The 24,945-nt window shown below is 39.2% G+C and overlaps 1 pseudogene; it reads right to left on the reverse strand.

Annotated features, from left to right (window-relative positions):
* Positions 1–7,306: 7,306 nt before the first annotated feature.
* Positions 7,307–9,059, reverse strand: LOC110562331 (olfactory receptor 12D1-like; annotated as a pseudogene).
* Positions 9,060–24,945: the final 15,886 nt, after the last annotated feature.

Here is a 24,945-nt window from a genome sequence, read left to right on the forward strand (position 1 = left end):
TGCTTTTCCAGAAGACCCAAGTTTGGCTCCCCACGTCCATGTCAGGTGACTCACAAGCACCTGTAACTCTAGTTCTAAGGTATCTAATACCCTTTTCTGGTCTCTGTGGGAACTGGCGCTCATGTGCAAGCTCACATGCACACACTTGAGCACACACACACAAACACACACATACTTTACAATAAAAAAATCATTTAAAAAGAGGACACAAATTAAGTCTCAATATAATTCCCTGAATCCAGTTAGACCACCACAGATTGAAGCTGGATATCAACAACAACAAAAACAAAAGCAAACCTACAAACTCATGGAAACTGAACAACTTTCTACTGAATGAAAAATAGGTCAAGGAAGAAATAGAAAGAAATTAAAGCCTTTCTAGAATTCAATGAAAATGAATATACAACATACCTAAACTAATGGGACACAATGAAAATGGTGTCAAGAGGAAAGTTCACATCATTTAATGCCTACATAAAAACAAAAAAAAAAACAAAACAAAAAAAAAAAAAAACTGGAGAGATCTCATGCTAGCAACTTTACAGCCCACCTGAAAGTTCTTGAACAAAAAGCTCTAATCACTTCCAAGAGGAATAGACAGTGGAAGAAGGGGAGGAAAGATTTCAGGAGTGTGAGGGGATGTAGGACAGCAGGACAATGTGGGCCACTGAGTTAGTGTTCCTATGGGCTCACAGAGACTGAATCTGCAAGCACAGGACCTGCGTGGGTCTGCACCATGTCCTCTGTGTATATATTACAGCTGTTAGCTTGATATTTCTGTGAGACTCCTAACAATGACAGCAGGTGTGTCTCTGATTCTATTTCCTGCTCTTGAGACTCTTTTCCTCCTATTGGGTTGCCTTGTCCAACCTCATATCTTACCCTAGTGTCCTAGGGAGAATCTTTGGGGTGAAGTGTGAACACCTGTGACTTAATAGGATCTCCAGGTGAATGTCAGTTTTGTGAAACTTTATAGTTCCCTGTTGTCTTTTAAAAACACATTCATGGAAAACTCATGTCTCCTTATTCTAAAACATTTATTATTAGGACATCTACATATTGTGAGCAGCCAGAAGTTAAGGAACATATGAATGAAAAAAAAAGGAAAGGAAAAAAAAGGATACCGTGGTCATACCTACAAAGATCTTTTGTCTTTCAAATATAGGTCATTATTTACAGTTAGCATAACATGACTCGCTTTTTTAAAAGTTTAATTCTGAGCCTCTTATATTGTCTTTACTGTGCAGTATGAAAAGGCAACCAAAACAACTAAAATTATAACGTCTCCCAACTAGGACTTAGTTCTCCACATAATTTGAGTATAGATTGTGTGTTCCTAAAGCACCACAAAAATAAGCTCTCTGTCTGTCTGTCTGTCTGTCTCTCTCTCTCTCTTGCACTCTGTCTCTCTCTCCCTCATACACACACACTTTCTCTCATTCTCTGTCTCTCTCTCATCCTCCTATGGTCTCTTTTATAGTTTTTAAGGCTTTATGTACAGTTACACCAGTTTAAACACAGACATGTGCACATGACAAGCTAGAATCTGCATTTGAGAAAGAATATGAGGCTTCTGCTTTTCTGAGTTTGTATCACTTCATGTCGTACAACAATTTTCAGAACCATTCACTTCCCTGAGTTTTTTTCTCATTATTCTTTATCAGTGAAAACAGCTGATTCTCCAAGTTAGCTGTATTGAATAAAAACATCAGATTGTTTTGTCAGTCATACCTGCAATACTGTTTCCATCTACCCCACTTCCCCTTTGTACTGGAAATTAGGATGTTACTTTCATATAAGATTATGCCTACCCTTAAACTCCTTCTTAGAGAAAATCCTTCCCTCCATCAGGCAATGTCATGCCTCTCAAGTTGTCACTCCCCCATGCTAAACACTCTCACTGCTAATGTATTCACCTCAAACCTGTTTATCTATAAAATATATAGATCATATTGGATCTCAGAGGAACTGAGCCTCAGTACTGAGGTTATCTGAAAACTAGTTCAGCATCTGTGGTCGCATGTAAAGACTTATCTACTTCTTATGATATATCCCTCCAAAAAATTCCATATCAATCACTAGTTACTGTCTAATCCAACAGCTTTATCTCTATGCTTTCTTGAACCCTCTTTAAACAAACCCTTCCACTTGTATTTCCCAAAATAATTCTCGTCAATATCAGCTTCAAATTTCAGTCCTTAAGTTATTACTTGATTTCTCAAAAAGATAACCCAATTGAAAATGCTTTGTCTTTACTTCAGACCCTTTCTTTGTCTGACTTTTTAGTTATTCACAACACTCTCCTGGTTTCTAGTGATCTCTCTGATTCATCTTCAGTCTCCTTATCTGTTTTCTCCTCTGGTTTTAAATTTCTTTTAAGTTCATTTTTGTACTATTCTTCTATTTCCAGTTTCATGTGTCAAATATCTGTAAAAAAAAAATCAATCTTGATGTTCAAGTTTTCAATTCTGTTTTTTCTCTTCAATTCTGTTTTTATTTGTGTGTGTATCATATATGCATATGTGTATTATTATGTATATATAATGTCTTCATAGGAGCAGTTTCGCTGTGAAAGATGTTTTCTTTTAGGTGGGTTATTTATTCCAACTTTGGAAACTAGCATACAAATGAAATGATGTTCTATACATTACCTTCTATGTTCCAATCTGAACTACGAGCTCACACTCTATAAAATACCCTCCATACTTACCTTCTGACTTCTCTAATCCACTAATGAGTGGTGAACCTAGAAGCATCCACTCTACCCAATGTTCTTAGATTTAAGAGCATTCTGCCCTTTCTTTACATTGCTGAGACCATATGTGAAAGCAAAGGTGATGGAGTCTATAAACCTGGCATTATCTGTATTACCCTCTCTTGGGATCAGAAAAGATTTGACTATAGAACAAATCTTTTTTAGCCTTTGAGAGTCAGTTCCCAGAGTTACTCATTAGTGGAAAATCTGTAATAAATTTCCATCGAGAAATATTTGACTGTAGATGTATTTGAATAATATAATCACTAATTAAACAGCCATAAAATATTGATCACAATTCAGATGTGAAATCAGAAAGATATTTAAAATTCATGATATATTTCCAGTTATTGATCAACATTATTAACTCAGAAAAACTTGAGTAGTGCACATGTGGTCATATTTCCTGGTCATAAAAGGACCTTTCTAACTGATGTAGGAGTTTTAAGTTGCACTTTTCTAAATAAGTATGTGTCCTACTCATTAATTACACACCCTTAGATCCTGACAACATTGCAAACCTAATTTTATCTAAATGAGAAGTCTAGTTCCATTCTCCTATATATTACTCATTCAATTTTTACCATATTTGATAATGAATTTTACAATTTATAAATAGCTCAACAGTACACCATTCACTGCAGTCAGCTAGGAATTATATTTAACTATTTGGTACCACCAAGGCAATATGTAAAACGAGTAAAATCTCTTTTTCTTTCTAATAAAGATGTCTAGAAGTTGGTGGTATAGAGAGAGCTAGTGCATTCCCAAGATCATGAGAGTATAAACTTTCTGTGTCTTGTGGGTGCCTGAAAGCACCTACTAAAGCTGATTATCCTATTTCTTCCATCCTCTTATGAAAATGACTCTGTTCAAAAATCAACTTGATATGGTCAGATTAACAGGAAGAAAATGTGTAAATCAAATCTAATGTGCGGCATAGGAGGCATCCCAGGGAAACAGTAAGCCACAGAAGCACTGGGTCAACTACTTAGATACTAGGCTGTGCACACACTACTGAATTATATTCACAGTTTAAAATGCTGGAAGCCAGGCCAACCCAAGGCTTTCTCAGGGGCTCTGATGAAAGGACAAAGGGAACACCAGTTATTGCCCAAGGACAAACTTGGAAAGGTTCAGTCTGGAGCTAGGGTCAGGGTCCTTCAGGAGTTAAAGTTTCAGTTCCTGTGAACCTGTTGTTTTCTTCCTTAAAGAACTGTGGTTATCCCAGCTGCTGTATGCTCATTTGTGATCCACCTGAGATATACTATATTTTCTTGGTGCAACACGGCTTTGATTAGCTTCTGGCTGACTACATCCCATTGTGTTATAGCTTTCTGCTGATTCTGTCCCATTTTAATCTTGCAAGCAGTATATAAAATGTTGTGATTCTTAAAAACTTACTTATGAGTCATCAGCTCATGAAAAATCTCCTGGGCCCCAACTTTCTTGTCTTCTTTATTTTTTCATTCCTGGTCCTCCTTTTCAGGAAACCATCACTGAAGAAGGGCCTACTGGTCCAGGTAATAAGATAAGAGTTTTTTTAACAGAATCTGAGAAGGATTCTTTTCTGCAAGGACAAGGTGTGACCACAATAGAGAAGCTTTTACAACTGTAATAATTCAAATAATCTAAATTAGATGTGCTATAAGTCATTGAGGTTTCATATTCTGTATGTGTAGATAAGATGAGGAATTAATCATTGAGGAATAGATTTTCTTGGTTTGTTCCTAGATACAAGCAATATAATTCACTTTAGATAACTTAGGCTAATTAATATTTATTTACCTATATCTGTCAACTTATTTAGTATTTTAGAAATTAAACCAATCTACTTTCTAGTTCTTTCCTCCCCACTGGCATATGGATTCAGGATTCTTCCTGTCATGCCCTAGACAGATCTGTTTCTGGGATGCTGAACAGGATCGGTGATGATTTAGGGAGATTTTTCAGCATGGAGTCAATGGAAGTTAGTTAGTATCCTAGGCTGGTAGAAGAAGGAGAAGGAGAATTTCATTTGGTTGACAGTTCCCAGGGGTTGACATTTTTTTCTTGGTCCTGTCACTTCAGAAGAATGATGGAAGAAGTTCTTACCTCATGGTCCACAAAGAGCAGTAAGAGGTGAGAATGGGAACTGGGGTGACTATAAAAGGCACATCTCTAGAAATGTATTTCTTCAAGCTACATTCTACTTCACAAAGTTTCCACAGACTCCCAAAACAGTGCCATTCCTTGAAAATCATGTATTCATGCCAGTGCAGACTGCTTTGAGCTGAATTTTGATTCCCTCAAAAGCACCAAAATGGTGCTTTTGCATTATTAAATGAATGTGAGATTTCAGGGGCAACGGTGGAATGTTATGGTTTAAAATGATGTGTTGTGTGATGATAAGTTGACAAGGGATGAACTTGTGGAGGTTCATCTTGAGAAGTCTTACAGGCATCACCAGGGAATTCAGAATCGCCAAGGGCCTGTCGCTGCCATCATCATACACACCCATTAACAGTACCACACAGTCTTCTCCTCCCAGAGGTTGATCTGCTGTTGCCAAATACCTTCTGCTTCACTCTGCAGCATAGTCTGTACTTCAGAACACATATAGCTTTATCTGTGAGTCTAAGACACATCACAGATAGTTTCCTGAACCTGCCCCCACTTTCAGAGCTATCATTTAGCGAATGAAGAACCCAAAGACCTCCAAAGAGAAGATTTTGAACCTTGGAGATGTAAAAATGTAGGCGTTTTGGCTCTCCCTGGCAAGATTTCTCGAGATGAACACCACTATAGCACCAGTGAGCAAGCTCGGAAGGGCTGCAGCCCCGTTCTCCTGCATATTCTTGCCACATGGATCAGCAATTTCCTATGTGAAGCCATTCTTAAAGTGTCTGGCTGTGCACCTGTGGATCTCTGTGGAGGCTTTTCTTTTGTCTATTGCTTAAAACTTCACTGGTGAAAGAAATGTGTCCTTTCCCATCATTTTAATTAGCATCCTATGCTGGATGTTATTTCTTTTACAGATCTTAAGTTCAACATTTCTGGATCTATTTGTTCTCTGTCTGTTGTTCACTGTTGTACTCCTATCCTTTTACACCATGTCCAAGCACTTGATGCTTTGCTTTTATTTGTGAATATGCTTGACATCTGCCATTTTAAAATTCTTTCTGTCACTTATCTCAATTGCTTGCCTTCCCATTTGAAAAATAAGAAATTAAGCCATACTTCTTAAAATCACACTTACCTCCTATTTCAACTTGAACTTTATATTTCTAGTTGGACATCAATGGCTTTACATTAAAATCTTCAAAATATAAAAATCATTACAATATCATAATTTTAGAGTATATAAGTAATGGCTTTTATTGTGATTTATTCATGTGCATATATCACTATACTTTGTTCTTTGTGCAATCCAACCCCAAGAATTATAATTTTCTTGATCATAGATAGGTCCAATGACAGGGCTGTATTCACAGCAGCTTGAGAGGTTGATCAGGAAATCAGCATATTCAAAGCCTTCCTAGGTAACAGTCAGTTCCAGTTCACTTTCATGAAACCCTGCCTTAAAACAAAAGTAAACAAAACAAAAAACAAACAAAAGGTAGTTCAGAAGTAAAGCATACATGTGTGAGATATTGGGTTCAGTTACCAGTACTGCCTCCTAAAATGATTTTATTGATTACATTATTGGATGTTAAACTAAAGTGGCCTTATAGATAAATATACCTATGAATATCCATCTATCCAAAACATGGGGAATATAGGCATATCTTGTTAAACCAAATCCCTTGTGCACCATGAGGAGGGGGAGAGAAAACACCAGTGGGCCCATGACACAGCAAAGTCTTTTATTATCCCAGCACATAAGCCGAGTCTCTGATCTATCAGGGCCACCAGACAAGGACTCAGGAGCCTTGTTTCTTCTGGCAGCCTCAAACAGGGGCTGAGGCAGGGTTTATAAGCACAAAACCCAAAGGCATCTGGGCCAAGTTACAGTTATAATTTTTTCTAATCAGAATTTGAAGATTAGGGACTTTCCCAAGTGTTCTATCATTCTCAACTGACATTAGCTATAAATGGTTTTGTCCAACCAATCAAATTCATTTGTTCTTCCTGTTATTGGGAACAGGCATTATGTTTTGGGTAACTATTGTTGCTTAGAGAGGGAGTTGGTTACCTTAGATAAAATGGAGTCTGAAGTCAAAATGGCAATACTTAAGAAAAGTTTCTTTTATTTGCTATCAACAACTCACATACTTGATTTTACATGCAAACATATATGAAAGGATTATAAGTCAGTTTCATCAATAGTTATCTCCCAAACAAATTCAGGACTGGCATTTTAGAGTGGGTAACTAGTTTGTTCTAATTTTCCTTTTATATAGAGATTGCAATTTTAAATCCAGTTAAGCCATATTTTCTCATATATTTATTCTCTTACCTGGTCATCTTTGTTATACATATCATAAACAATTGCAGAATCAACTAATTTCACACTTAATCGCTTGTGTTTAAATAGTTCAGAATAGTTCACTAGATTTCTTCAAGTCAGAACTATGTTCTGATTTTCCTATTCAAAGCACCCCTCACTTCCTTGTTCCTCAGAGTATAGATACGTGGATTGAGAGCAGGAGTGACCACTGTATATATAACAACAATGACCCTGTCCTTTTCCAGGGAGCTCCCTGAAGCAGAGCTGATAAAGGTAAAGAGAATAGGAGTATAGAAAATAATGACAACAATAAAGTGAGAGGCACAAGCAGACAGCGCTTTGCAGAGTGTGCTGCAAGAACGGGTCTTGTGAAACAGATGGGTGATAGTGTAGAAATAGGAGAGAAATGTCAGGAAGAAAGGCCAGTGGCAATGGTCCCTGTGAGAGTATTTAGCAGCCACCTGTTGAGTTCAGTGTTTCCACAGGCCCACTCCAACAATGGCTTAACATCACAGAAAAAATGATGGATAAAGTTGGAATCATAAAAGTTCAAACGACATATCAATATGGAGTGAAGCAGAGCATGAAGAAAAGGAACGACCTAGTTGATGACAGCCACTTGAATACTGACCTGACAATTCATGCTGAAAGGGCAGTCGATTACACACAGCTATGAAACAATCAAATGCCATGATTGTCAGTAGCAGGGCCTCTGTGCTATCCAGGAAGTGAAAGAAATGAGGCTGAGTTATGCATCCCAAGGACAAATTTGCTTGTGGAGAGGAAGTTCTCCAGCATCTTTGGCACTGTCACAGTGGAGTAGCAGACATCCAGACATGCTAGGTTTCCCAGGAAGAAATACATAGGTGAGTGGAGTCTTGGGTTCAAAATGATGATAATCAGAATAGCTCCATTTCCAGACACATTGACAAAGTACATAGTAAGGAACATAGCAAAGAAAATAGGATTCAGTTTTATATGTCTGTCACCACCAAGAGGAGAAATTCAGTGACGAATGTTTGATTCAATAACACTTAAAAAGAAAAGATAGGATAATTTGTGGAAGACTAACCTTCATGTCCATCAGTCTTTCTAGGCAATAATTTTCTTGCCAACCCAAACACAGTCTGTGAGAGTAATTTTCTATAACCCACAAAGAGCTTGTGAAGATCTTATATATTTGCCTATCAGCCCACTAAATATTAGTCTAAATGTCTGTTGTGTATCCCTATATAAACAGTTTAAGTTATTATATTTTTCATTAATAGTCTTTTTATTGCAGATGCAGAGCAGGTACCTCCCTACCATTTTCTCTAGCTGTGCGAATTTACGTTTTGATCCAAGCTTCTTTTCATCTCTTTAGTTGTCTCTAACAGAAATCAACTTTTAAAATATCCCACCAGGCAGACAGTCTCTGAAAAGTAAGAACATTTTTATTTAAACTTGAAGAAAATAGGCAGGGATGATTTCTTCAATTGCAGAGTTTATAGAAAGTTTTATCATAACATAGCAACTCCACCTCATCTTAAGAATGTATAAGGAGTAGAAATGTCCTTGCACTGATTTGTTTCTTATTTATAATCCAGCCAGATGAAGTAAGAAACAGCATCAAGCCAGATGAGGTAAGAAACATGACCATATTAATCCCAAGAGTATGACCAGCTGTTATCATAACATGTTTCAGTGCTGTAGAAAATAATGGGCTGAGTGTCGCCCAATAATCTGAGCTATTACAAACTTTAGAAATAGACTCCTAAGGTGTTTTTGAGACAGTTCCAAAATGAACCCACAGTGACTCAAGCAGTCTCCACCTCAGTTTCTTGTGTGCTGTGGCTATAGTCATATGGCCATACTGGCCCAAGAGACTTTCTTCATTCCAAATTGTACTTTCTGACATTTTCTCTTCCTGGTTATGCTGAGACTAAAGAAAACCTTTTCCAGATTCCAGAGTATTTGAATAAAAAAAAAAAATCTCTGCCTCTGTGGACCCAGAAGTCCCTCCCTCATTTCCTCAGTAGGAACTACAAATACTTTAGTCTCTTTGAAATCTTGTCTTCCCTGTTCCCTATTTAAACTCATTCTTCTAATATTGATGATGTTGTACTTGTCTTTCTTCTAGAACCATTAGTGGGAACATAGTAACTAACTCTTTTGTGTTTTATGATCCCAAAAGTCAGGCTGCCTTAAATCAACCTACTCCAAAGTTTCCAGAAATGTGTAGCTCTCCTCGTTTTAAGACTGTTTCGCCTCTATGAAATCAATTCCCAGCATTTCTTCCTGTCAAATAAAATCTTGTTTTCTCCTAAAGAAATAAATAATTTTTACTTTACTTTTATAATCAAAATAGCAGTGTTTTCAATGAATGTTAACTTTTCACAGAATTATGAATAAGTTGATTGCAAAAGGTTTCCTGTTTAACTGTACACTCAGAACTTACCAAAAGACAGGTAAATTTTTAATTGTTTTTCTCCTTAATAACACCTGAATTACTTCCTGGAATACACTGGTCAGAGCAGACATTGCTATGAGAAGTAGCTTCCCCTGGTTCCTTTCATTGAAAGATGCGCTGGATTCCCTGTGTGTACACAAAAGAAGAATCATAATCAGTGTGTGGAGGGCCCATTTTGCTAGAAGGCTCTCAGAGAACTCCTCAAGCTGTACTAAAGTGATACAAAGGCTGACATTGGGGTGATTCCCACAAAAGAGAACCACTAAAGGTGTGAGAAGTTCTGGGTAAAAAAACCAATTTGTCCATCTTTAAAAAAATTAATGAACTGGAGAAAATTGTAAGGAACCTGAGGGATTCTAAGCTTTTTTTTTTTTTCTTTTTGTAATTTAATTTTTGTTTTTTTTGTTTTTTTGGTTTTTTTTGTTTTGTTTTGTTTTTTCAATGCAGTTTATTCAGAAACCTTGAACAATCCTCGGACCCTGGGGAAAGCCAGCCCACAGCTTAAATAGCCTCTGGGTAGCCAACCCCAACGTGCCACGTGGGCAATGCAGATAGGTCCACATACATGGAAGCAAGCCAGATCCTCAGCCTTAGCCAAATGTGGAACTGTTCGTGACAGAGAGCACTCACCATCGGGAAGGTGGAAGGCAGAAACCAGCTCCATCTTTAAGGCATAGCATTCTGCAGCTCTCTACAGTTCCCCCTTTTTGTTTTAGATGCATCCGGCAAGAGTAGAGGTCTGATCTCTGATATTAGAAATAAATTGGGACTTTGTACCGATGTTCGTTTGGGTGTCATCCACCCAAAGAGCATCAGACCCGTTCGATACCTTTTTCTCAGAGGCGGGACCTGGGGCATCAACCCGCATGCAACCAGACATGCTCTTCTCTGGGTCCAAAGCGGCTGACCCTGAGTGCAGTGCTTAGCCTCGCATCCTGAGCGTAACATTTTAGCTTTTTATGGTATCCAACCATGCTTGGGGAGAATGTCCTGCTTCAAAGGCTGTAAAGGCCTGAATGATCAAGGCTGCATCACACTGTTGTGAGACTCTAATCTTGCATATATACCACAGGCAACCAAGGTGACCAACACCCGAAGGCCTGCTAACGCTCCCATGCCCGCCCATTCCTTCAGATGATTCATGGCTGCAGCAATCCATGATGATAATCCTGCGGCTAGTCCTGCGTCCACTCTGGTAGAATTTACTGTGACAATGGCCACTCTCAGCTGCTCCATTGTAGTATCGAATTCTCCAGTCCAATTACCTAAAATATAGCTCGACAATTGTTTAGACAGATTTGCAGCACAGGAAAAATTCTCATGTTATATGCTAGTGACTCAAAGTCCAGCATATTTTCATTGACAGCCAAGTTGAGCGATTTGCCATAGGGTATCAATTTGCTCCTGCACGAGGTCAATCCTCTGATTGAACACCATCAAGCTTCCTTTTAGTTGAGCATTAATTCCTTTATGTACAACTAAGGCATGAGCTACATTGGCTAAATGATTGTTCAGGGTCTGAGCAGTCTGCCCAGTATGACTCATGGCTAGTGCCCCGGTGGTAGCTCCAACAGCCGCCAATGAGATGGTAGTAACAATGGTGGCTGTAGTTCCAAGATCCCTTTTCTGTCTGAAGAGAGTCATAGCGTGAGAGGCATCAACGGGCACAGGCACGCAGTGAGGCATGCGAGTAACCAGGGCATACCTAAATTTACTAGCATTCCGGCATTGGGCAAAAAAGCAAGTATCATCACCACAATTACTTGGCTCTATCTGGCCAATAATGAATAAAAATGGGGGATATAGACAAACAGGTGTGGGCTTATAGGAAATATTATGAGAAGCCTTAACCCCCTCGTTGGAACTTCCTGCATCAGTTCTAGAAATAGCAGTGGTGGTGTCCGAGGTCTGAGTAGGTTCAGGAGACCATTGCCCCCAGGGGCAAGACGTGCTCCATGCCAATTGACTAACTCCATGTTTTCCTCCACTTTTGAAAGTCATTTAGGGTTCTTAAATTATTTTTTTTTAAATTTTTCATCAATTACACTTTATTCATTCTGCATCCCCCCATAAGCCCCTCCCTCCTCCCCTCCCAATCCCACCCTCCCTCCTCCCTCTGCTTGCATGCCACTCCCCAAGTCAACTAATAGGGGAGGTTCTCCTCTCCTTTCTGATCTTAGTCTGTCAGTTCACATCAAAAGTGGCTGCATTGTCCTCTACTATGGCCTGGTAAGGCTGCTCCCCCCCAGAGGGAGGTGATCAAAGAGCAGGCCAATCAGATTATGTCAGAGGCAGTCCCTCTTCACATTACTATGTAACCCAATTGGACTCTGAACTACCCTGGGCTACATCTGTGCAGGGGTTCTGGGTTATCTCCATGAATAGTCCTTGGTTGGAATATGAGTCTCTGGGAAGTTCCCTGTATTCAAATTTTCCTGTTCTGTTGCTCTCCTTGTGGAGACCCTGTCCTCTCCAGCTCTTACTATTTCCCAGTTCTTACCTAAAATTCCATTCACTCTGCCCAACAGTTGCCCATCAGGCTCAGCATCTGCTTTGATAGTCTGAAGGGCAGAGGCTTTCAGAGGCCCTCTGTGGTAGGTTCCTAGGTTGTTTCCTGTTTTCTTCTTCTTCTGATGTCCATCCTCTTTGCCTTTCCGGATGGGGATTGGACATTTTAGTTAGGGTCCTCTCTCTTGCTTCGTTTCTTTAGATGCACAGGTTTTAGTGGGTTTGTCCTATGTTGTATGTCTATATGAGTGAGTATATACCATGTGTGTCTTTTTGCTCCTGGGACAACTCACTCAGGATGATCCTTTCCAGATCCCACCATTTACCTGCGAATTTCATGATTTCCTTATTTTTCATTGCTGAGTAATATTCCATTGTGTAGATGTACCACAATTTCTGCATCCATTCTTCAGTTGAGGGGCATCTGGGTTGTTTCCAGCTTCTGGCTATTACAAATAAAGCTGCTACAAACATGGTTGAGCAAATGTCCTTTTTGTGTACTTGAGCCTCTTTTGGATATATGCCCAGTAGTGGTATGGCTGGGTCTTGAGGAAGCACTATTCCTAGTTGTCTGAGAAAGCGCCAGATTGATTTCCAGAGTGGTTGTACAAGTTTACATTCCCACCAGCAGTGGAGGAGGGTTCCCCTTTCTCCACAACCTCTCCAGCATGTGTTGTCACTTGAGTTTTTGATCTTGGCCATTCTCATGGGTGTAAGGTGAAATCTCAGGGTTGTTTTGATTTGCATTTCCCTAATGGCTAGTGAGGTTGAGCATTTCTTTAAGTGCTTCTCTGCCATTCGGTATTCCTCTCCAGAGAATTCTCTGTTTAGCTCTGTTCCCCATTTTTTAAGTGGATTACTTGGTTTGCTGCTTTTCAGCTTCTTTAGTTCTTTATATATACTGGATATGAGTCCTCTGTCAGATAAAGGGTTGGTGAAGATTCTTTCCCAATCTGTAGGTGGTCGCTTTGTTTTGATGACGGTGTCCTTTGCTTTAAAGAAGATTTTCAGTTTCATGAGGTCCCATTTATTGACTGTTGCTCTTAGAGCCTGTGCTGTTAGTGTTCTGTTCAGGAAGTTTTCCCCTGTACCAATGAGTTCTAGGGTATTTCCCACTTTTTTTTCAAGCCGATTTAATGTGTCTGGTTTTATGTTGAGGTCTTTGATCCACTTGGACTTCAGTTCTGTGCAGGGTGATAAGTATGGATCTATTTTCATTTTTCTACATGTAGACATCCAGTTAGACCAGCACCATTTGTTGAAGATGCTATCTTTTTTCCATTGTATGGTTTTGGCGTCTTTGTCAAAGATCAGGTGTCCATAAGTGTGAGGGTTTATTTCTGGGTCCTCTGTTCGGTTCCATTGATCCACCATTCTGTTTCTATGCCAGTACCATGCAGTTTTTAAAACTGTTGCTCTATAGTACAACTTAAGATCAGGGATGGAGATACCTCCAGAAGATCTTTTATTGTAGAGGATTGTTTTAGCAATTCTGGGTTTCTTGTTATTCCAGATGAAGTTGAGAATTTTTCTTTCCAGGTCTGTAAAGAATTGTGTTGGTAATTTGATGGGCATTGCATTGAATCTGTAGATTGCTTTTGGTAAGATGGCCATTTTTACTATGTTAATCTTGCCAAGCCATGAGCATGGGAGATCTTTCCATCTTCTCATATCTTCTTCTAATTCTTTCTTCAGAGATTTGAAATTTTTTTTCATACAAGTCTTTGACTTCCTTGGTTAGGGTTACTCCGAGGTACCTTATGTCATTTGTGGCTATTGTAAAGGGTGTTGTTTCCCTAATTTCTTTCTCAGCCCTTTTGTCTTTTGTATACAGGAGGGCTACTGATTTTTTTGAGTTAATTTTGTATCCGGCCACTTTGCTGAAGGTGTTTATCAGCTGTAGGAGTTCCCTGGTAGAGTTTTTGGGGTCACTCACGTATACTATCATATCATCTGCAAATAGTGATAATTTGACTTCTTCCTTTCCCATTTGTATCCCTTTGATCTCTTTCAACTGTCTTATTGCTCTAGCAAGGACTTCCAGTACTATGTTGAAAAGATATGGAGAGAGTGGGCAGCCTTGTCTTGTCCCTGATTTCAGTGGGATTGCTTTAAGTTTCTCTCCATTCAGTTTGATGTTGGCTATAGGCTTGCTGTATATCGCCTTTACTATGTTTAGATATGTGCCTTGTATCCCTGATCTCTCCAATACTTTGAACATGAATGGATGTTGGATTTTGTCAAAGGCTTTTTCAGCATCTAGGGAGATTATCATGTGGTTTTTTTCTTTCAGTTTGTTAATATGGTGGATCACATTGATGGATTTCCGTATATTGAACCACCCCTGCATACCTGGGATGAAACCTACTTGGTCATAGTGGATAATATCTTTGATGTGTTCTTGGATTCGGTTTGCAAGTATTTTATTAAGTATTTTTGCATCAATGTTCATAAGGGAGATTGGCCGGAAATTCTCTTTCTTTGTTGAGTCTTTGTGAGGTTTAGGTACCAAGGTGACTGTGGCTTCATAGAATGAATTTGGTAAAATTCCTTCTGTTTCTATTTTGTGGAATAGTTTGAAGAGAATTGGTGTTAGCTCTTCTTTGAATGTCTGGTAGAATTCTGCGCTGAAGCCATCTGGTCCTGGGCTTTTTTTGGATGGGAGACTTTTGATGACCACTTCTATTTCTTTGGGGGATATAGGACTATTTAGTTGATTTACCTGGTCCTGATTCAGCTTTGGTAAGTCAAATCGATCAAGAAAATTGTCCATTTCATTTAGATTTTCAAATTTTGTGGCATATAGACTTTTGAAGTAAGTCCTAATGATTGTTTGGATTTCCTCAGTGTCTGTAGTTATATCCCCCTTTTCATTTCTGATTTTGTTGATTTGGGTGGTGTCTCTCTGCCTTTTAGTTAGCCTGGCTAAGGGTTTGTCGATCTTGTTGATTTTCTCAAAGAACCAGCTCTTGGTTTCATTGATTCTTTGAATTGTTTTATTTGTTTCTAATTGATTGATTTCAGCCCTGAGTTTGATTATTTCCAGCCGTCTACTCCTTCTTGGTGTGTCTGCTTCTTCTTTTTCTAGGGTTTTTAAGTGAGCCATTAGGGTGCTTGAATGAGCTGTCTCGAATTTCTTCTTGAAGGCACTTAGTGCTATGAACTTTCCTCTTAGCACTGCTTTCATTGTGTCCCACAAGTTCGGGTATGTTGTGTCTTCATTTTCATTGATTTCTAGAAAGACTTTAATTTCTTTCTTTATTTCTTCCCTGACCCAGCTGTCATTTAGTAACAAGTTGTTCAGTTTCCATGTGTGTGTAGGCTTTCTGTTATTTCTGTTATTGTTGAGGTCCAGCTTTATTCCATGGTGATCAGACAAGATACATGGGATTATTTCAATCTTCTTGTATCTGTTGAGGCTTGCTTTGTGACCCACTATATGGTCTATTTTGGAGAAGGTTCCATGAGGTGCTGAGAAGAAGGTAAATTCTTTTGTGTTTGGGTGTAAAGTTCTGTAAATGTCTGTTAGGTCCATTTGATTCATGACCTCTGTCAGAGACATTGTTTCTTTGTTTAATTTCTGTTTTGTTGACCTGTCCTTTGTTGAGAGTGGGGTGTTGAAGTCTCCCACTATTAATGTGTGGGGATCTATATGTGCTTTAAATTTTATCAATGTTTCTTTCACAAATGTGGGTGCCCTTGTATTTGGGGCATAGATGTTCAGGATTGTGATGTCTTCCTGGTGGAATTTTCCCTTGATGAGTATGAAGTGTCCTTCCCCATCTCTTTTGATTAATTTTGGTTGAAAGTCTATTTTATCAGATATTAGAGTGGCTACTCCTGCTTGCTTCTTGGGTCCGTTTGCTTGGAAAGTCGTCTTCCAACCCTTTACCCTCAGGTAATGTCTATCTTTGTGTCTTAGGTGTGTTTCTTGTATGCAACAGATTGCTGGGTTTAGTTTACGTATCCATTCTGTTAATCTGTGTCTTTTTATTGGAGAGTTGAGTCCATTGATGTTGAGAGAGATTAATGACCAGTGGCTGTTAGATCTCTTGATTTTGATGTTGGCTGTGGTCATACTGTTGTGTGCTTGGTTGCTTTTTGTTTTACTGAAGTGAGGTTATTTATTTCCTGTGTTTTCTTGAATGTAGCTAGCTTTCTTGTGTTGTATTTTCCCTTCCAGTGTCTTCTGTAATGCTGGATTTGTTTGTAGGTATTGTTGAAATTTGTTTTTGTCGTTGAATATCTTGTTTTCTCTGTCTATGAGGATTGAGAGTTTTGCAGGGTATAGTAGCCTTGGCTGACATCTGTGTTCTCTTAGGGTCTGCATGATATCCGTCCAGGCCCTTCTGGCTTTCATAGTCTCTGTTGAAAAGTCAGGTGTGATTCTAATGGGTTTGCCCTTATATGTTACTTGGCCTTTTTCCCTTGCAGCTTTTAGTATTTTTTCTTTGTTCTGTATACTTACTGTTTTGATTATTATGTGGCGGGAGGATTTTCTTTTCTGGTCAAATTTGTTGGGTGTTCTGTAGGCCTCATGTATTCTAATTGGCCTCTCCTTTAGCTTGGGGAAATTTTCTTCAATGATTTTGTTGAAAATATTTTCTGGGCCTTGGAGAAGGGAGTCTTCTTTTTCCTCTATACCTATTATTCTTAGGTTTTGTCTTTTCATATTGTCTTGCATTTCTTGGACGGTCTGTGTCAGGAATTTTTCGGATTTAACATTTTCTTTGACAGATACATCGATTTCTTCCATTGTATCTTCTACACCTGAGATTCTTTCTTCCATCTCTTGTAGTCTGTTGGTTATGCTTATCTCTGTAGTTCCTGTTTTCTTCCCTAGATTCTTCCTTTCCATTATTTCTTCCATTTGTGTTTTCTTTAATTTTTCCAATTCTATCTTCAGGTCTTGAGTTGTTTTGTTTACTTCCTTCACCTGTCTGATTGTACTTTCCTGTTTTTCTTTTAGTTCCTTCAACTCTGTTTCTATCATTTCATTCAGTGTTTTAAGCATTTCCTTTCTAAAGGCCATAAACTGTTTGGTTGCAGCTTCCTCTATTTCTTTACGGATGGCAATATTCTGTTTGAGTTTATCTTCCTTTATGTCTTTACGAATCTTATTTGTTTCCTCTGTTATCATCTTCATGAGCATACTTGTTAGGTCATCTTCTTGGATTTCAGTTATGGTGGGGTATCCAGGGCTACTTGCCCCTGGGTAACTGGGTTCTGGAGATGCCATATTGCTCTGTCTTTTGTTGCTTGAGCTTTTACGCTGGCCTCTACCCATTGTGTTATCTTAGGTGTTTTGGGTTATTTTCTGGTGGTTCCTGGGGATCCTGTGGTGGAGAGAATCCCCTTTGCAGAAAGCTGGTTTTTCCTGAAGGATGTCTTCTCAGCTTTTTGGGTATAGTCCCTGGATGGCTGGTGTTTTTTCAGGAGTTGCTCACCTCAGGGATATAGACCTGAGTGGTAACTGTGGTCTTTGTTAGTCGAGAGGGTTCTCCTCTCACCCAGGGAAGTCCTGAGGGCAGCTGCCCTGTTTCTGGGTTTCTTGTTGTAAATTTAATGATCAGCTGCTTTGACCCAGTTGGACATCAGGCGCGCCTCAACTGTTTGTGCCTGTGTCTGGAGCACAGCTGAGTGCTGGCACCTCGGCCCCACTAGACTGCTAGACTTTTTCTAGGGAAGGATTGGGTGATTTAGGTCAGTAGTTTCCTTCCTTCCCCGTGGATTCTCTGGAGACACGGACTCCCAGTGTCTTTTTTTGCCCTGGTGCACACTGCTCAGTGTCCGCCAGCTGGCTGGCCGCAGTAACTGCCTGTGCCTGGAGCACAGCTGTGTGATGGCGGCTCAGTCTCTGCCAGCTGTCTGGTGCACAGAAACTGCCTGTGTCTGCCTTTGCGGCTTTTGGGAGCCTGAGTGCCTCCCTCAGATGGGTAATTTTCCGGGGACCTTTTCAGGTTGGGGGTGAGCTGAGTGCTCTGAGATCAGACCCGCCTTTTCTATGTCCGGCGGCGAATCAGGCGCGCAGGCAGGCAGGGCTCTGTGCCGGAACCTGGGTCCCCGGCTCTGGCTCCGGGCTGGCTCCTGGGGTGCCCGTGGAACCCGCCCAAGTCTTTTCCAGGGGATGTCTGGGTGACCTAAGGCCGGTCCCAATCGTTTCCTGTACCCTGGGGTTATCTCTCGACTGAAAATTCCAGTCTCTGATAGTGTGGTGCACAGGGTTCAGTCTGGGACCGTGACCAGAGACACTGGCTTGTGGCTCTGCGCTGGGGCTGGGGCTGGCGGCTGGCAGCCGGCAGCCGGCAGCCAAGTGTCTGGCGGAACCGGGATCTCTTCCGCGGTTTAGCTGGGTGAGTTAAAAGCTGATTGAATCCCCCACCGTGGGGTATCCTCTCACCTGGGAAACACAATGACTGTGTTTTATGGCCGAGAGTTCTGATTGCTGGTCACTGTGCTGATCCTGCTGTGCTGCTGCTCAGAATGAGAGTCCTCCCAGCGCCGCCATCTTGCCCCTCCCCCAATTCTAAGCTTTATAGCTAGCTGGAAGACAGTCTGAGAAATGATATAATTACTAGTGTAGATCTATGAAGGATAATTTGTGTCTTCAAACATCTCAGGGCAGTTTCTTTGATAATCAGGCATATTTTGCACCCTCACCTGCTCTTACACCTAGCCCTTCCAGGCAACTGCTGAGCTCCCCCTAGCCTTCAAGGTATGCTCCCCTACACACTCCTGCACCTGTGCACATGTGCCTGCAACCTTCCTTTCTTAGCTGCATCTGAATCACCAGCTCCCATTCTCAAACCCCTGGACCTCTCTCATTTTCCTGAAGACTACCCCAGACTCCAGAGACAGGTGGACACAGTCTGCAGTGTGGGCTCCAGAAACAAACAGCCAAGGCTAAGGAGCAACCAGATGGCTAAAGGCCAGCTTAAGAACACAACCAACAAAAAGCAGGACATCATGGCTTCACCAGCAACCCCCAAAATCAATGGATATCCTAATGCATCTGAAAGACAGAAAAATGATCTTAAATCTATGCTTATTCAGTTATTAGATGAATATAAAGAGGAAACGAACAAAAAACTAGAATCCACAATCAAATAGGTTTGATTAAAAATGAATAAAAATCTTTCAAGACATAAAAATGGAATTAGAATCAACAAAGAAAACATAAACAGAGAAAAAGCCTGAAGTTGGATAACTTAGAGAAGATATCAGGAATCACAAAGGTAAGCAACACCAACAGAATACAAAAAGATGGAGGAGAGAGTCTCAGGCACGGAAGATGTAAACATATGGAGGCCTACAGAATACCAAATAGACTAGACCAGAAGAGAAATTCCTCCTGCCACATAATAATCAAAACACTAAATCTATAGAACAAAGAAAAAGTATTAAAAGCAGCAAGAGAAAAAGGCCAAGTAACCTATAAAGGTAGACCTATCAGAATCACACCTGACTTCTCAACAGAAACTATGAAGGGCCTGGGAAGATCTCATTGAAGACACTAAACGGCCACAGATGCCAACCCAGACTACCATACTCAGCAAAACTTTCAATGAACATACATGGAGAAAAGAATTCCATAACAAAACTAAATTTAAACAATATATACACAGCAACCCAGCCCTATAGAACCTTCTAGAAGGAAAACTCCAACCCAACGAGATCAACTACACCCAAGAAAACACAGGATAAAGATAACAACAAAATGCAAAAGAAAGCAAGCACACAAACACACAATCACTATCAACTTCACAATAAAAGAAACTAACAATCATTGCTCACTAATATCTATCAACATCAATGGACTCAACTCTCCAACAAAAGACACAGACTAACAGATTGGGTGAAAAAACAGGATCCATCATTCTGCTATATTCAAGAAACACACCTCTGCAACAAAGATATACATTACCTCAGAGTAAAGAGCTAGAAAAAGGTTTTCCAAGCAAATGGAACCAAGATGCAAACTGGAAGAGCCATCCTTATAACTAATAGAATACTTTCAACCAAAATTAATCAACAGAGATGGGGAGGGACACTTCATTCTCATCAAAGAAAAAATCCACCAGGAGGACATCACAATCCTGAGCACCTATGCCCCAAACACAAGGGTTCCTGCATTTGTAAATGAAACATTATTAAAGGTTAAATCACACATCAATCCCAACACCTTTATAGTGGGAGACTTCAACACCCAACTCTCACCAATGAACAGATCATTGAGACAGAAGCTAACTAGAGAAATAATGACACTTACAGAGGTCTAATAAATGTTTACAGAACTTTTCACCCAAACAAAAAAGAATATTACTTCTTCTCAGCACCCCACGGAACCCTCTCCAAAATTGACCACATAGTCTGGCATAAAGCAAACCTCAACAGATACAAAAACATTGAAATAATCTCTTGTATCCTATCAGTCCACCATGGCCCAAAACTAGACCCCAACAACAACAGAAATAACCAAAAGCCTCCACACACTTGGAAACTAAACAAGTCTCTACTCAGTGACAGCTGAGTCAGGGAAGAAATAAAGAAAGTGTCACCGCCAGCAGTGACACCTGAATACCACCTGAGAGAGGGCTGGGAGAGAGAGAGAGACAGAGTGACACAGAGAAGAACAACAAGTCCACATGCTGAACCAAGTGGCCGTTTAATGGATATCAGGTTAACACTTAAATAGGTAGAAAAGTACAAGCAGTTTCTCATGCAGGCAATTTTACTTAGCCAAAACATAAGAGGGCTTACTCAAGGTTACACAGAACCTGCTGTCTGGTTACTTTGACTACATGGAATTTATGGTCTAGTTCTCAGGGCCAGAGCCCTCTATGACTGCCAAGGTCAATCTCTTAGCCACCAGGCTTTAGACAGGAACCAGGACCAAGAGGCCGAATTCCCTTGTTGAGATGCGCACGCCAATCTGCCATAAATACCAAATGGGCTGCCACAAGAAAGAAATTAGAGACTTCCTAAAATTCAATGAAAATGAAGGCACAACTTACCCAAACTTATGGGACACAATGAAAGCAGTGCTAAAAGAAAAGGTCATAACACTAAGTACCTTCAGAAAGAAGTTTGAAACATCTCATACAATCAACTTAATGGCACACCTGAAAGCACTAAGAAAAGAAAAAAAAATAATCAGACACACCCAAAGAGAATAGATGGCTGGAAATAATCAAACTCAGGGGTGAAATCAATAAAATAGAAGCAAAAAAAAACCAATTCAAAGAATCAATGAAATGAAGAGCTGGTTCCTTAAGAAAATCAACAAGATAGACAACTAACTAAAAGGCAGAGAAAGACACTATCCAAATCAACAAAATCAGAAATGAAAAGGGGGACATAACAACAGACACTAGGGAAACTATATCCTCTAAGGAAATAGGAGCAGTCATCAAAAGTCTCCCATAAAAAAAAAAAAAAAAAAAAAAAAAAAAAAAAAAAAAAAAAAAAAAAAACAAGTCCAGATGGTTTCAGAGTAAGATTCTACCAGTTGTTCAAAGAAGAACTAACTTCAATTCTTCTCAAACTATTTCACAAAATAGAAATAGAAGGAATATTACCAAACTCATTCTATGAGGTCACAGTCACCCTGATATCTAAACCACACAAAGACCCAACAAAGAAAGTGAACTTCAGACCAATCTCTCTTATGAACATTGACACAAAAATTCTCAATAAAATACTCACAAACCAAATCCAAGAACATATCAAAGATATCATCCACTATAACCAAGTAGGCTTCATCCCAGGCATGCAGGAGTGAATCAGTATATGGAAATCCATCAATGTGATCCAGCACATAAAGAAACAGAAGGGGGGGAAAAACCACATGATCATCTCCTTAGATGCCGAAAAAGCATTTGACAAAATCCAACACCCATTCATGTTTAAAGTTTTGGAGAAAAATAAAAATTTAAAAAAAAAGTTTTGGAGAGATCAGAGACACAAGACACACACCTAAGCATAGGAAAAGCAATATACAGCCTATAGCCAACATCAAACTAAACAGAGAGAAACTTCAATCAATCCCACTGATATCAGGGACAAAGCAAGGCTGCCTACTCTCTCCTTATCTCTTCAACATAGTACTTGAAGTCCTAGCTAGAGCAATAAGACAACTAAAGGAGATCAAGGGAATACAAATCAGAAAGGAAGAAGTCAAAGCATCACTATTTGCAAATGATATAATAGTATACATAAGTGACCTCAAAATTCTACCAGAGAACTCCTTCAGCTGATAAACGCCTTCATCAAAGTGGCTGAATATATAATTAACTCAAAAAAATCGGAATACTTCCTGTATACAAAAGACAAATGGGCTGGGAAAGAAATTAGGGAAACAACACCCTTCAGAATAGCCACAAATAACATAAAGTATCTTGGTTAAGCCCTAACCAAGCAAGTGAAAGACCTGTTTGACAAAAACTTCAAGTTTCTGAAGGGAGAAATTGAAGAAGGTATCAGTAGATGGAAAGATCTCCCATGCTCATGCATTGATAGGATTAACATAGTAAAAATGGCCATCCTGCCAAATGCCATCTACAAATTCAAAGCAGTTCCCATCAAAATTCCAATACAATTCTTTACAGACCTGGAAAGAACACTCATTAACTTCATACAGAAAAATAAAAGACCCAGGACAGCCAAAAAAATCAGTACAATAAAAGAACTTATGGTGGTATCAACACCCCTGATTTCAAGAATTTTTTAAGTGCTTCTCAGCCATTCGAGATTCCTCTTGTGAATTCTCAATTTAGATATGTACCTCATTTTTAATTGGATTATTTGATTTGTTAATGTTTAATTTCTTAAGCTCTTTTTACGTGTTGGATATTAGCCCTCTGATGTAGGGTTGGTAAAGAACTTTTCCCCATCTGTAGGCTGCCGTTTTATTCTATTGACAGTGTCCTTTGACTTACAGAAGCTTTTCAGTTTCCTAAGATCCCATTTGTTAATTGTTGATTAACCTTTGTTAATTAACAAATGTTAATTGTCAATTAATAAATGTTACCAGCCTGTGCTGTTGGTGTTCTGCTCAGGAAATTGTCTCCTATGCCAATGAGTTCCAGACTTTTCCCCACTTTGTCTTGTAATAGATTTAGAGTCTCTGGCTCTATGTCAAGGTCTTTGATCCACTTTGACTTGAGTTTTGTGACGGGTGATAAATATCAGTCTATTTGCATTTTTCTAACCATTCTGACTGGTTTGATATATCTGATTTTATGTTGAAGTCTTCAATCCACTTGGACTTGAAACTTTCTGTAGGGTGATAAGTATGAATTTATTTGGATTCTTCTAGGCACAGACATCCAGTTAGACCAGCACCATTTGTTGAAGATGTTTTCTTTTTCCCACTGTATGATTTTGGCTTCTTTGTCAAAACTCAAGTGCTAGTAGGAGTGTAGGTTTATTTCTGGATCCTCAGTTTGGTTCCATTGATCAACACGTCTGTTCTATGCCAATACTATGAAGTTTTTATTACTATTGCTCTGTAGTATAGCTTTTTGCCCTTTCCCAGCCCCCAACTCCAGCAGACACTCCCTGCTAACCAACAGACCACCCCTGCCACAAAGCAGGAAGGCTGTCTGTAGATCTTCCCCTCACCTTCTGTTTCTTTACATTCAATCCCCCAGTCTCATGCCCAGCACTATAGCATACCCTCTGGGGTGACCTCTTCTCACCATTGCAAAGAGACAAAATAAGCAGATCCTGATTGAACACTCTGTTTTCCTCCCTCCTATGAACTCCTAGCCTATCCGTACTCCTAAGTGTCAGATTATGATACCCAGAAACACATTTTGCCTTGAACTTTCAGTGGCCACAATTATCAGGTCTAAAGAAAATTTAGTACCAGTAAACACACAGGCATCATATTTTCCAAAAATTTACAGACAAAATAGAAACCAAGAAACAAAATACCTACCCAACAAGGATAAATTTAGAAATCAGCACCTAGACCTATAATTATACTAATCCCAGATGCCTTGATGACAGCATAAAAACACAACCATACAATCATTTGTATTTTATTGCCAGAGCAATATATTTTTATTTATACTATATAATATTATTTAAATATAAGATGTTCTTAATATATCACAATTATATTATTAAAAATAATAGTTTTAATAATTGTATTATATAATACAATAAAAATACAATTTTGTTTTACTGTATAATAGCCAGAGCAATATGTTTCCACTAAAACCAAGCTACCTTACCACAGTAGGTCCTAAATATTCCAACATAGTTGAAGCACAAGAAAAAGACCTTAAAACTGCCTGTATAAAGATGATGGGAGTCCTTAAAGAGGAAATTAATAACTCACTTAAAGAAATACAGGAAAACACAGTAAAAGTAAATAAAAAAATTGTTCAAGGCCTGCAAATAAAAATAAAAGAAATTGAAGAAGATATCAGAAGATGGAAAGATCTCCCCTGCTCATGAATCAGTAGAATTAACACAGTAAAAATGGCCATCCTACTAAAAGTAACCTATAGGTTCAATGCAATTTTCATCAAAATTACAACACAACTCTTCACAGATCTTGAAAGAATAATTCCCAACTTCATGTGGAAAAATTGAAAAACCAGGATATCTGAAACAATCTTGAACAATAAAAGAACTTGAAAATTCATGATTTAAAGTTGCACTACAAAGCAACTTGTAGTTATGCACTACAAAGCTATGGTAGTAAAAAAATTAAAAATTAAAAAGTCACATGGTAATGGTGTAAAAACTTGCACATTGATTGATGAACTCAAATTGAAACATAAATCCACACAG

This window comes from Meriones unguiculatus, chromosome 16 (genome assembly GCF_030254825.1).
Source record: "Meriones unguiculatus strain TT.TT164.6M chromosome 16, Bangor_MerUng_6.1, whole genome shotgun sequence".
Lineage (NCBI taxonomy): Eukaryota > Metazoa > Chordata > Mammalia > Rodentia > Muridae > Meriones > Meriones unguiculatus.